This window comes from Wyeomyia smithii, chromosome 1, assembly GCF_029784165.1.
Source record: "Wyeomyia smithii strain HCP4-BCI-WySm-NY-G18 chromosome 1, ASM2978416v1, whole genome shotgun sequence".
Taxonomy (NCBI): Eukaryota; Metazoa; Arthropoda; class Insecta; order Diptera; family Culicidae; genus Wyeomyia; species Wyeomyia smithii.
Window position 1 is genome coordinate 145011582 of NC_073694.1, and position 15350 is coordinate 145026931.

General features: G+C 41.8%; 1 protein-coding gene across 3 annotated transcripts in view; it reads right to left on the bottom strand.

The window, feature by feature from the left end:
- Positions 1-15350, bottom strand: part of LOC129718023 (uncharacterized) — a 717449-nt gene that overhangs the window by 16803 nt on the left and 685296 nt on the right. The window lies entirely within an intron of this gene.

Sequence of the window (15350 nt, forward strand, 5' to 3'; positions counted from 1 at the left end):
GTTTTACTATATTTTATGCCGGCATATTGTTTCAATATTTTCGCTTTTTTTATTGTTGGTGCTAATATAAATAGTCCGTCTCCTGTCCGACAGGTATCGGATGCAATTGATGATTATAAATAGTTTCTTTCTAGCATATACCACTTGTTATTAGCAGCCTGTAATCAGAGTATTAATCAAATAAACCTTAAACAACTCTCTTCGGCAAAATTATAAAAACGCAGTGCTGAGAACATAATCGAACATTTTCTTTTAAAGCGAAATTTTTGCCATTCCTCGAAAAAGACAGAGGAAAAAAGATTGAGCCAAATAAAATCTCAACCCAAAGCAAGCCCAACGCTTGTTCATAGTTAACAACGTGGGAATAACGAAGAACCAAACATGATCAACTGTGACAAACCGAGCAATCCTAGCCCGCCTTCTCCTACGTTCGGTGATGATTATTTATCGTCTCCGTTAGCAATCCATTTATTACAACGATAAGAAGACAATGCGAGAATTACGAGCATGTATTTAGAGATACGGGAAAATTCCCGAAAAGATGTGAGCCCTTCTAGCAGCATCATCTCGTCTCCCGTGGCCAAGAGAAGTCGGTTCAGGGAGCACGGAATACTTGGAATCACCTCATTTATCACAATTTCCCCGTTGCTTTTCTTTGCGAAAATTAATGTGACTATGGAGTGGAGTGGTCTTCCTTTAAGTATCCACTGTAAGAAAATGATCGTGCGCCAGCTTGGACAAAAACAATCTTTTTGCTCTACGCTGGAGTTGTGATGAAATGATTTTCTAGTCTAGTATTATGGTGGTGGGAGTTTAAAAATTATTCGATTGGATTTTGGTTCACACACAACGAATAATCAATAATGATGGAGTGTAGCAAACTTTGATGTGTGTAAAAGTGACCATACTTTGAATCCCAGCAAGAGAAAGTTATATTCAAGATTGCTTGTGAGGGTGTAAAACAGCCTGAAAACGTAACTCTCATAGATAAGAAGTATTACGCATAAGTGCCGACAAATGTAAGTATTTCACTACTTAGTGTGTTAAAATCTGCTGGAATAGGATAGTGTAGTGCTTGGATTGACTCAAGTCGGCTGATTTGTATTCTCCTGAGCCTGCTTGAACGAAATGCTACTAGTTCATAATGCGCCTCCATCGAGACGCTTTCTCGAGTAAAATCTATACAACAATGTTAGTCGTGTAAAGAGTGTAAGTAGCAATTCTCTTGAAAGCACATCGTTTCGAGAGTGCTGAATCCCTTGAAGAATATGCTTACCTTGAGCTGTAAGCAATGTTAGTACCAGAAGGAAGCGAGGGCAGAAGTTTAGAATGCACTTGCTATATATTACGGGTAGTCCATCTGGATTGTTTACGAGCTCCCACCATTTACGACGACGGAAAAGATTACGAGAAAGAAAATCGTTTCAACCCGACGATCGTTGTCGAGTAGCGTTTTGCTTGCCAATGTGAAGGAATTGTACACTTTGTCACCGAGCTTCCAAAGTGTTTGCAGCGGTATGTGTGTTTGAACGGCAGGAAGATAAATAGCAGCGGCTTTAAGCGCATAGCGGCGCCTATAATGCGACCGGGATGTGGCAACCAGAAAGGAAACAGGGTGAAAACAAACAGAATAAAAGTAGGATTGATGACGATAGGATTTTCCGGACTAAGCGGAATATTTATTTGCATTTTGTCGCATTCAATTACCGAAGTGATACGTTCGGTTGCCCAAGGGCACAGCGGGCAGATATTTGCTTTGTGGCTTTAGCACATCAGCAAACATGCTTGTGCGATAAGTGGTAATGAACTGTGATAGGGGAAGTCCCGGGAAAGATTGAGTGAATTCGGTGGATGATAGTATCGCTGGGAAGATTTCGTCCACTCCTCCAGTAACCTGTGCATTTATTTCCAGGAATCACTATCGCCCAGCGGGATTTTCCCTTTGATATGTCACATATCGTTACACTGGAATGTTTGGCCTCATTGAATGATTATAAGGCATCAATAGATTCACAAAATACGTAACCCCCTTATTCCTTCACACAGCGTCTGTGTGTCTCCCGGCTATCAGTTTGAATAGTTCACCGTACAGCAAAATTTGAAGTATTCATGCGTATTCTTCTCAATAATGAAATTCATATCTTGGAAGAATGATATAATACCATGATTTCTTATCACGATTTCTTTTAGAGAGTAAATTTTTTGTATCCAGTTTACATATAAAAATTAACCTTAAGCGAAATATAATCTAATCAAAACTAGACGTGTTTTTTTAATATGGTATCACACAACATGGCCTGGACATGAAACAAGCTACCTAAAAATCTCCCATTTGAATAAATATTTCAAAGAACTTTGGAAGAATACTAGAAAAACTGGTAGCAAAATTAATTCATAACTGCCAGGTGACCAGAGTGGTTTCATGTGTAATAAATCTTAATCAAAAAAAAAAAAAAAAAATAGCGCACGCTAGCCTGGGGGCTAATGCGGTCTCGATCAACTAGATTAGTTGAGAGAATTCGTTATCGATATTGTTTTTCTGCACATTTTGCATGTTGTAGGATCAGTTGTTTTTCACACTATTGTCATGTATAAAAGCGGTACACTTTGGGCCCACGTAAAAAGACTTTTTCTAGAGTCCGAAATGCAATATTTAAAATTTTCGGTATTTACACCAAAAAATGTGAATTTTTATTGAAAACGGTTGTAAGATTACTTTTGGCTTAAAACAGAAAACGTGATTGCAATGGAGGCGATATCTTGTACCGAGTTTGAGTAATGGAGAAAACCAACTCGCGCGAAAAAAGACCTTACTGTACGTGCTCCAGTAGCAGCAGAATGCAGTACCAAGTAGAAAGTTAAACTTCTTTTACTACTTGTTCTGACGCAAAATAAAACTACCATAGTCCTACGCTGGCTGAACGGCTGGATACCGGCGGGCCATCGGGGCCAAGTGCGCCCACTGGAATAAAAAAGACCTCACAGGTGGTCCTTAATCTCTTATCCAGCCACTCCTATTCCGAACTCCACGCGGTACCAACCGGGATACGAGCAACCAAAGGAAGATCAGGTAACCAACCCTGGTGGGAACTTGGTCATATGCTGACAGGGAAGGAGAGCTCTTTTGAGTTTCCGAGCGTCTGTCCTCCATGTTAGGAGCGGCTCAAAACGGCGTCTGTACTCCAGGTTGGGGGCGGCCGATTACCGTCCTCGCACCAACGTGGGACTCTAAACAGGCGAGACAGGGGGTTGGTGCGCAGGCCTTCAAGCCGCCACCGTAAAACACTCACAAGTAATGAACGAGGAACAAAGAAATTCGGACTGAAACAATCGGCACAGACCCATGCGACGAAAACGGACTAACGATTGGAAACTCGTGAACTGCCGATCTCGCAATTCCCAAGGGAGCACTCGAGTGCTCTCCGAAGTATTGAAATCCCGCTGGTTTGACGTCGTGGCGTTGCAGGAGGTGTGCTGGAAGGGCTCAATGGTACGTACGTTCCGGGATGGCCATGCCATCTACCAGAGCTGCGGCAACACACGTGAGCTGGGGACAGCTTTCATTGTGATGGGCGAGATGCGGAAACGGGTGATTGAGTGGTGGCCAATCAGCCCTCGAATATGCAGGGTTCTTTAACCCTGCCCAGCCCTCACCTCGGAAGTACCGGAGACGACAAGGATGAACTCTCACGCAGTGAGTGCGACCACTGCCCAAACATGATATTAAGATCGTCAGCGGGGATTTCAACGCTCAGGTCGGCCAGGAGGAGGAATATGAATCGGTGATTGGAGTGTTTAACGCGCACCAGCTGACCAATAAAATGAGCCTAAGACTCATCGACTTCGCCGCCTCCAAGAATATGGCCGTGCGTAGTACCTGCTTCCAGCAAAGTCTACTACACAATTACACCGGGAGGTTACAAATCAGACAGAAACACAGACCTGATTGACTGTCGGCACTTCTCAGACATCATCGACGTCAGATCCTATAGGAGCGCTAACGTCGACTCGAACCACTAGCTGGTAATGGTTAAGACTCGCCCAAAACTCTTCGTTATTAACAACATTCGGCCTCGGTTTGATCACGCGCGATTGAAGCAGCCTAACGTCGCCGAAAACTACGCGCATTCACTCAAAGCTGCGCTGCCGAAAGAGAACCAGCTGGAGGAAGTTCCTCTTGATGATTGTTTGAACACTATCAGAACAGCCAACAATAGCGTAGCGGAGAACGTCATCGGGCATGTGGGACGAACGAAACAAATGGTTTGACGACAAATGTAGGAGGGTGATAGATGAGAAGAATGCTGCGCAGTCGGCTGAGATGCGCAGTGCCACTCGTCAGAACGTGAAAAGATATAGACAGAAGAAAATGCAGCGAACCCAAATCTTCCGGGAGAAAAAGCGCCGCCTGGTGGGGGAGGAGTTTGCAGAGCTGGAACAGCTGCATCATTCTCAGGAAACGCGAAAGTTCTACCAGAAGTTGAACGCATCCCGCAAAAGCTTTGTGCCGCGAGCCGAAATGAGCCGGGATAAAGATGGTGGTATTCTGAAAAACGATCATAAGGTGACCGAAAGGTGAAAGCAGCATTTCGACAAACACCTGAGTGGCGATCCCACTGGTGCGACATATGAAGAAGACGTGCAAGCCCCAACGAGAGGCGAAGTTAACGATGCCATCAAGCAGCTAAAAAAACAATAAATCGGCTGGGAAGGATGGCCTCGGAACGGAGCTCATAAAGATGGGCCCGGATAAGCTGGCCACTTGTTTGCATCGGCTGACTGCAAGAATTTGGGAACAGCCGAGAGAGTGGAAGGATGGGGTTATCTGTCCCATCTATAAGGAAGGCGACAAATAGGACTGTGGGAACTATCGTACGATCACCGTCCTGAATGCCGCCTACAAAGTGCTTTCCCAAATCATTTTCCGCCGACTCTCACCGCTGACCAACAGATTTGTGGTAAGTTATCAGGCCGGCTAAGTGGAAGGACGGTCTACGACGAACAAAATATTCAAACCCTCCAGAAATGCTGTGAATACAGAATCCCCACGCACCACCTATTCATCGATTTTAAAACCGCGTACGATACTATCGACCAAAAAGAGCTATGGAAGGTCATGGACGAAAACGGCCTTCCGGGGAAGCTGATTAGACTGATAAAAGCTACGGTGTATGGGACGCAGTGCTGTGTGCGGATTTCAGGTGCATTGTCGTGTCCATTTGAATCCCGCAGAAGGCTTCGACAGGGTGATGGTCTCTCCTGCCTGATATTCAATATTGCGCTACAGGGTGTTATAAATCGAGCGGGAATCAACACGCGGGGTACGATTTTTAATAAATCCAGTCAAATCGTTTGCTGATGACATGGACATTGTCGGCAGAACAACCACGGCGGTGGTAGAATACTACACCAGACTAAAACGCGAAGCAACGAGGATTGGGTAGCAGATAAATGCGTCTGAAACGAAATAAATGCTAGCCGGCGGATCCGAAGCCGATCGACAACGCCTAAGCAGTAGCATTAAGATCGACGACGATGAGTTCGAGGTAGTCGACGAGTTTGTCTATCTTAGCTCACTGGTAACCGAGGACAATGATACCATCCATCAGATCCGGAGGTGTATTCTCAGCGGAAGTCGTGCCTACTATGGGCTCCACAAGCAATTGTGGTCAAATAGACTAAGCCTCCGTACGAAGTGTAACCAGTACAAAACGCTCATAAGACCTTTTGTTCTCTACGGGCATGAAAAGTGGACAGAGCTCGAGAAGGACCTGCGAATGCTCTGAGTTTTCGAAAGAAGGATACCAAGGACGATCTTTGGCGGCGTGCAGGAGAACGAAATATGGAGGCGGAGGATGAACCATGAGCTCGCGCAACTTTACGGTGAACCCAGTATTCAAAAGGTGGCCAACGCTGGATGGATACGCTGAGTAGGACACGTTGCAAGAATGCCGCACAACTACTTTTCGAAGATGGTGTTTGCCTCGAATCCGGCAGAAAGAAGACGACCAGGGGCACAGGGAGTATGATGGGTAGATCAGGTGGAGCGAGATCTGACGGAGAGTACACGGTGTTCCAGGGATTGGAGAGCAGCAGTCAAAAACCGAGTGAACTGGAGAAACTTTGTTAATCAGGCTATGTCATGACGGAATGCCAAATAAATGAATGATCATAGTCCTACGCCACCCATGCGGTCGTGTTTCGGACACCAACCTTTTATATAGTATGCTAGGCTACAGATGCGAGGCATAATTGATGTGAGGCATAATGAATACGAGGCATACTGCCACAAGGCATTACGGACGCAAGATATCGAGCAGTAAGAGCCGCTGGAAAAAGACCAAATCGCTTTCTAATCCGCATTGAAAGGGTGTTCTTGCAGAGGCGGAGGGTTGCTTTTCTAGGCACCACAGGGAAGGGACTTAATTACTGATGATTCAGAGGTGTTAGAATCAACATTTAAGCGTGCTGTTGAACGGTGAAGAAGACAAAAGTGTCGAAAGGATTGAATGTTGAGAATGATGGACTAGCTGTGGATCCACCAACCATCGACGAAGTGAAGAAAGCAGTTACAGAGCTAAAGAACTGCAAGGCAGCTGGGAAGGCAGTATTCCCGCCGAGCTTTCCAAAGTCGGGGGCGAACAGCTGTATCGTTCCAATCATCGAATCATTCTGAAAGTGTGGTCTGATGAAAAATTCCCCCAGACTGGTTGGATGGTCTCATATGCCCGATCCACAAAAACGGTCACCACCTGGACTGTAGCAATTATCGTGGGCGCAAATCATCTCAATACTGTACATATTTTTCTCACGCATCCTGGTTTACATACTGAGGCCGTCACGGGAAACCTCTGTTGGCAAAAACCAATGTGATTTTTACTTCACTGCGGATTTAATATTTATTTTACGGCAAATCTGCGATAAATTTCGAGAATTCAACTTGCAGACTCATCATCTGTTCATAGACTTCAGGGCAGTGTACGATTCAATAAATAGAGAGAGTTATGGCGGATTATGCTCGAACATGGTTTTCTAACAAAACTAATTATTCTGATATGTATCCACATCAAGCATCAGGGTAGCCGGGGAGATATCGGACGCTTTGGCGACGTTAGATGTTTCGAAGCAGAGTGACAAGCCGTCAAACTTGTTGTTTAATATCGCATTGTAAGGTGCTATACGGAGAAATGGCGTGCAGGGAAGTGGTAGGTACCATCATTACGAAGTTTTACATGCTCGTAAGTTCCGAGAACGATCATTGCTATCAAGTGTAGAGCGGTGAGAAGGACCTTTGTATCTCTCAAGAAGGAAGCTGCGAGAATTGGGCTTATCATAAAATCTGCCAGAACGAAGTACATGTTTGTTGGCAGAGATAATGGTAGCTGTGGTTGTGATATCATTTGAAGTAGTCGACGAATATGTTTACCTGGGTACATTGGTGACGTGTGACAATGATATTAACCATACGATAAAGAGACAAATAGCAGCCACAATTGGGACCTTCTATGGATATCGTAACCCGCTGAGGTCCCGAAGCCTGCAAACCCGTAAAAAACTAGCACTCTACAAGACACCGATTTTCCCAGCGGCCCCCATTGGCGATGAAGCATGGACACTGAAAGAGGCTGATCGACGAACTTTTGGCGTTTTTGAACGTAGGATCTTGCGTTCAATCCTTGGCGGCAAACTGGAAAATGGTGTTTGGCGCAGACGCATCAACCAATAAGTGTAGCAGGCGTACAACATGGCGGTGTATCCGCATCAAGGAGACAAACAATACAGGTTTTAATGGGCTCGCCGCGAAGCTAGAATGCTGGAGGAACGAAATAGTCGACTCCGTGGTAGACCTCGTATTAATTGTATTTGTCCTACCGACGAGGATGCCCGCGTAATATGTATTAGAGTGCCATGGCAACGTATTCTGGATTGATAACACTGGTAAAAACAGATTCCGCCCTAGAACTCCCCTAGCAGAGATACTTCTTACGGAGACTTGAATGAGTTTTCCCGTAAGCGAACGTAGAAACTGTAGCGGCGCTGGTAGGTACGACGCATAGGTACAATATGACTGTTTAATACTGCGCGAATGAATTGGTAAAGGTATCAATAGAGTACAGGAGGAGCTTGAAAAAATCTTGCCCTGAAATGGACCCGATCCCGATTGAACTTCATAAGCCGAGAATTGAGTAATTGCACGCTGAGATCCACTGAATTGCATAAAGGACGGGAACGGAAGGGATCTCATATTTGTTTTTCACAGAATGGACCGTTAACTCGATTGTAGCAATAATAGAAGAGTAATCTAACTTAACCAGACTTAAATGTCCATATACTTTTTTGTATATTATTTGAGGTTTTAGTCACCGTATAATTTTATTCCCTTTGGATGGTTGAGCAAACCACACTGGTGGGAGAAGAATGTTGTTTTGTCATGGCTGAATAACAGTACGCCGAAACGTCATGTTAAAACAAACATAGTGTGTATATTTCACCGAGAAAGATCAACCATCCAAAGGGAATAAATTTTTTGTATATTGTTTTTAACATTGAACCGTTAGTAGGATTTTCCAACAACAAGTACAACATTCGATATGAAAGGGACTGAATGAAGTGCACAATAAATACTAAATAAATTTCAAAAGTACTGCCTGCAGATTTCAATGCAACGTACGATTCAGTTAAACGAAAAAAGAGCTCCTATGAACCAACGGATGACCGTAGTTTGCAAACTCCCACAATGTTCAACGTGAAAGAAGAATCAGCAGGGAGCTCACGCCTCGTCAAAGCGGACTTAGTAACCTTGCGGCTCCCTAAACACTAAAGATAGCAGTAAACTAGACACGAGACCTGAATGCTTCTGTTCAGTAATTTATTTTTTAACTTCTTTATGATGCGAGACCACATAGCGAGTGAACACAATCTTATCGTTTGCTTGGGTATTTTAATTGGTCTAGTGGATGCAAGTTTTTCGAACAAACCCAGAACGTTTGTACTAAAATAAAATAATAAGTGAGACAAAGAGGCCACGACATACAAGACATCAATAGAAAGGTGAAATCATTACTGGTTTCTACCAGTCCACGTCGGCAACACCAAGAGAATCCTGACTGGGTTTTCAATATTAATTGATCATTCGTCATTCGTTTTCTTTTCTAGCACTTTCAAGGTCACATGAAATCTACTCGAATGCACTTGCATTGATTATGACAGCTGAATGGCTTGTAAAAAAAAATTAAAGGGTATGTGCTTGAGTGCACAAACGTAGGCTTGACGTGGGACTATTGTGGGTGTAAGGATTTAATTCTGCCATAGCCATAGTATATAACACACACCAAACGTACAAATACCATACACAACAATCCATGAACAAAAAAAAAACACATACACCTGTCATAAACCATAGCGTACAAACTAATAGGAAAAAAAATTAACTTGTTGCCTATAAAAGTGTTCTGTCATAAATATATTTACTTCAGATGAATGCATTTTTGCACACACATGTTATACACACATACACGTTTCACACACACGCTTTATACACACACACACACTACTCACAAGAACACGCTCCTCAGACACACCCACGCTACTTACACACACACACACGCTACTCACACACACACACACTACTCACACACACACACGCTACTCACACACACACACACGCTACTCACACACACACACACGCGCTACTCACACACACACACACACACACACACGCGCTACTCACACACACATACACACGCTACTCACACACACATACACACGCTACTCACACACACATACACACGCTACTCACACACACATACACACGCTACTCACACACATACACACGCTACTCACACACACATACACACGCTACTCACACACACACATACACACGCTACTTACACACACACATACATACGCTACTTACACACACACATACACACGCTACTCACACACACACGCTAACGCTACTCACACACACGCTAACGCTACTCAGACAAACACACACTTGGTATACGACACTATACCTACACAAATTACTATCGGCAGCATCCAAACGGCTTCCAAGTCTTCCAATGGTCCCTTCCAACAGCTTCCAATGGTCCCCAGTGCCGATCACGTCCAGTTTCGGGCTGTATTCCAACAACGATATCTGAATTAGATTACCACTGGTGGGGTCCAACTCAGATCGAAGGGAAGCCGAACTGTTCGCTTTGACGGTCGACCAGGGAATGATCTTCTCTCAACACGGAATGTCCTTTCATAGCGTCACTCAGTGTTGGGAATTTGGGTGATTGGGGGAAGAACCAATCACGTGGAAGCATCTCTGCTTTCTTTCTTCGTCGCTTGCGTTGGGTGATGAATGCGATGCCAATTCACTGGCATTGCTAGCCAATGACTGAATGCGTGAAATCATTTTGTCTATGTTTTTGAAGTCTGCGTTAAGGAAATATACAAATCGTATGAAAAATGTATGTGGATATTCGACCTTCAAACTTTTCCGTAATTTTCACGGTGTGATGAGAAAATGGCAACTGAAATTATCATGTTATACAAATCTTGTATGTTTTAGCTTTCCTACGGTATATTAACTATTGAAATCGGAACAGTTGTTTGAGCGCTATTTGCATCTAAAATCTTCCATTCCGCCAACCAAAAACGTTACATGTTCAATCCAGTTTTCTCAGAATGTACCTTAGTATAGTGAAGAAAGACGTAGTCCCACATCAAACAAATGATTTTCAATTGAAAGCAGAATTTACCCACAGAGAACAGACATTCGTATTCATATAAAGAAATTTGAAAAATTAATCAAAATACGTTAACACACTAGCGACATTTGTCTTGTGGTGTCCCAGTTGCACTGCATAAATATTGCCGTATCGATATTCTATCAATATCAGTGCTTAGTTTGTCAGTGACGAGAGCGCCACATAGCGAGAACATTACCACTTACTGTGAAATAACAGTTGCAAGTTTTTACACATCTTTTGAAAATAAAGGGAATAAGATAAAAGTCTGTTTTCTGTGATTTAACACCGTCACTATCGCCTGACAAAACTACGTAACATTTAATTTTAAATTGCGCAATTTTCATGGAAGACATCAACGCGGTACAACGTAGTTTTTCTCACTTTTGAGGGAGTCTAGTGAACAGAGAAATATATAATACTTTGGGTGAGAATTTCCGTCATTTGAATCAGTCATCAATGAAGACGAAACACTCTGGGTGCCCTGGTTTTTACGACTTTTTTTTAATACGGGACTGAAAGGCCTTTTTTAATACGGGACTGAAAGGCCTTTTTTAATACGGGACTGAAAGGCCTTGCCTTCATGTGCCCACCAACGAATAGGCTATGAGATGCAATAACAATAAGTATCTGTTAAAAATAACCCTGGAATTCCCGGAATATTTTTTAATATTTTCGTTAAACATAAACTTGATCAAACGAGCTTCAATGTTTGTTAAATTTACTCAGAGTGAATTTGTTCCAGAGAACCCTAGAGACTTCTCTTATTCATTTCATAAAGTAAATGATTGAAATTTTACTCACAGCCATGGGGGTTTTCTTAAGTTATGCAACAAGTATTGTGTCAGGGAAAATCAACATGAAAAGGGATCGATATCACCCCACTCCACGGTTCCTTACTGCGATGAACACATTTCACCTGTCGAAGAGATTAAGCAAACCGGTTCCCTTTCCACTCTCACCCGTATGAGTGCCGCGTACGGCATACGTCTTCGCCACGCTCAAACGAACGATTTGTACGTGCAGGGGAGCAATAGTATTAATATAATTTTAACGAACGCACTCACGAGTGCGCATATTTCCACCAGGTAATTGCAGCCTCCCGTAACGTTTGCGTAAAAAGCAGATATGCTTCACCACGTTCCAACCGGTGCGGTCTTCTGGGATTGACAGGTAGAATAAGAGCGTGTGTGTGTGCGATATGTTTTCGATGTGAGAGATTTTTTTAAGTTTTCAAAGGTTAAGATAGAAATAACGTGTCTAAAATTACATAACATGAATACGTTATATTTTTCTAATAAATTTTGCTAAATAAAGTCTTATTTTGTTCACTGAATATCACGATTGTGCTACAAGAATTAGAAATGCTCTGTGCAACCGTGCTATCTACATGTTCCACGTAAATTTAAAGCTTTTTCTGTCCGCTTAAACTCACGGTGGAGGTAAAATCTTCCTTGATCCGGTATTTGCCGACTACTTGCATTATAAATCCTCTTTCTTTATGTAGATTTTTAGTTGAAAGCAAACAAACTAATAACTTAGCACTTCCAGACTCTTATTCCCATTGCTACCCACCAGCCCAAAACATACACCGTTGGAGAAAGCGCTGCTATTCGTCAAGACCAGCACACCATAGGAAATTCGGAAACTGCTCTCAGTTTCTTATATCCATCTCTGCAGAAAAGTACGCAAGCTAGTTGAGCAGAGCACGGCCATACATTTTCCTGTTTCACATTACACATCCCGTCGGATTATCGCGGCGAAGGACTCCACCTGCTAAAGCACGGTGGGGCTTGTGCTAGGTCAGGTGAGACAGTTTACTTTGCCCGGAATTTTTAATGTCATCCGGCCGCCTTGCTATACGGTACCACATTTCACGTGCATCGGTTTACTCGTGAGTTCCGGTGGGCTTCGATTAATGCGATCGCACCGAGGGAAATGAAGCGAGGAAATGAAACTGGATAACGTAATGCGCTCTCGAGATGCGGTGAGTAACTGAAAATGATCTGAGCACGCGGTTGCCTTTAGAAACATTATGTTGCATTCATGCCGTTGCTTCAACGGTTGGAGCGTTAATCAATCAGCATGTGATTACTGGCATTATGTTGCAAAGGAATTTATACAGATTTATTCTACGAATACTTTGCAGAAGTAGAAAACATCTGTTTGGTAGCGTTGAATCAATGACCTTCCATCATGATAATCACAATCGCAGATTGTGTGTTGAAACTACCAAATTTTCTGTTAAAAGTTCAACTAGCATCAGTCGTAAACTTCATTTGTGGTAAACCAACTGAAGAACATTGATACACAGAAGGTGGCATATACGGTAATAGCTTGATTATCGTTTTTCCAGTTCTGTGGAAATATTTATCCGACCCGGAGGCTATACCACTGTACACATTTTTCATCTTAACTTATGCCAGATAAAAGTTACATTTAAGTACAAGAAAACATTATCTTCAGTTATGGAATTATGTTATGATCAATCGCAATGACAAAATAAGAACAAAAAAACTGCATAAGTTTTGTTTGTCAGCTCAGCGATTTTGTACTATCGTTCCAGTGCAGATCTGTGTCAGGTTTCCGTTAAATTATTTGAATGGAATTCTATTTATAATAAATGATTTATGCTGTTACAAATTTTACTATTTACTAAAATCGTAATGATGACATCGACCTCAGGCAACAATTTGGAATTGTAAAATGGCAACTTCCAGTTTCTGGGAACCAGCCAAAAATGTCCGATTTACACCAAATATGATTATATCCGGAACCAGAATGATACACAGGAACTAAAATCGAGCTCAGACACTATTTTGAATTATTAGATGGCGACTTCCGGTTTCAGGAAATAGCCAAAATAACTGAATACCACCCAATCCAGGCCTTTTCGGAATTAGATTGATGCCAGAAAAACAGCTGAAAATGACCGACTACCACCCAATGTGAATATTTTCAGAATACTGGTGATGTACAGAAGCCAAAAGTCGATGGTGTTGTCATTCGAAAAAACCTAAATTAATCCACCTAGCGGTCAGACCCAGCCTTTCTCATTCAACTTTTTATTTGTAAAAACAGATTTACATGAACGCTTCAATCCAATAAATGTGTATTCACTCTTTAGGTTCTAAAATATTGATGTTGTAATCTATACATATAAAAATGCAGTTCGGTCTGTCTGTCTATCTGATCCATATAGGCTCGTAAACTACCGAACCGATCGACGTGAAAATTTGTATGTAGGGGTTTTTGGTGCCGATAAAGGTTCCTATGATAATTTGAGACCCCTCCCTCTTCTAGAAGGGACACAAATACAAATGAAACATAAATTTCTGCACAACTCAAGAACAAACCAAGCAAATGTAACCGAATTTGGCATGTGAATGTTTTAAGGAGTAACTAATATGTCCATAACAGTTAGATGAAACACAAATTGGTGCCTTTTTTTTTTTTTTTTGTTATTCGGCCCGAATATTCGGCGACCGAATATTCGGTGCATCTCTAATTTTCAGAAGGTGAACCAAAGACGATCTTTGAACAACAGCTTGACGTGGTTTTCGCAAATATTATGGATGTTATCACTGGAGTATATGAGTCTTATTTTTTCAATCGAGAACCAATTTTTAAATGCAGGATAGAAGCAACATATTTTTTTTAAATGAACAGAAACCATAAACAGTAAATAGTAATAGATAACAAAGATGCTGATTTCATACTAGAACAGCAAATATGTATGTTAGTTCGAGGCAGTTCTAATTTTTTAATTCCCCATAATCCAGGTTTGAATACCACATTCGCATTATTTTCAGAAATCGCAGGACCTAGAATTATGAATCAGCATCAAGTCTTTTTCGAATTGAAGCAAACTTCTACTAACCTCAGATCAGCATTACAAAGAAAAAAATATAACCCTTGACGAAAGTTGTCAAATCAATTCTATCTCAAATGCATAATCCGAAAATGAAGGTTTGCGCGACATTTGAGAGATTTGGATATTAGGAGAGTAGACGAGAATATTATTCTTTTCATATCATAGGAATCATATCATATCATATCATAGGAATAAGTGACTTTCCACCTGCGCACACTAGTAAACGTGTATAGCCATGTAAAGTTGCTTCAGTTTCATCCAAACTACAAATGATCGCATCTCGATGTTCACAATTTTTTAAATTCTTGGTCACGAGTTAAAAGTATATTTAGAACCTAATATTAAACACCAAATAAAAGTTCAACTGAAAAAATTTCCAGCTGTTCAAAACGTAGCATTGCAAACAAAACAGCGATTTTTTTATGTTTTCTGCATCGCTAATTGTTTAACATTTGCACACTGTGGGATCAGGTTTTGCTTCAATGCTCCACGAAAGCTGTAAAAGCTTCCTATTTTTCGCAAAGCTTGGTTCAATGTACAATTGATTATATGATTTAAAGCAAGTGTGGACGAAAGCTTCGCAATCAAGAAAAGAAGCTAAGTAAGCACTGCAATTTGCTCTAAAATTAATTTATTTACACCAGTTAAGACGCACTACGAAAAGTGTAAAAATTATGCAAAGTTGTCGATGATTGTTGCTTTCCTTTGAGAAATAAATAGCGATACGAAAAAAGAGG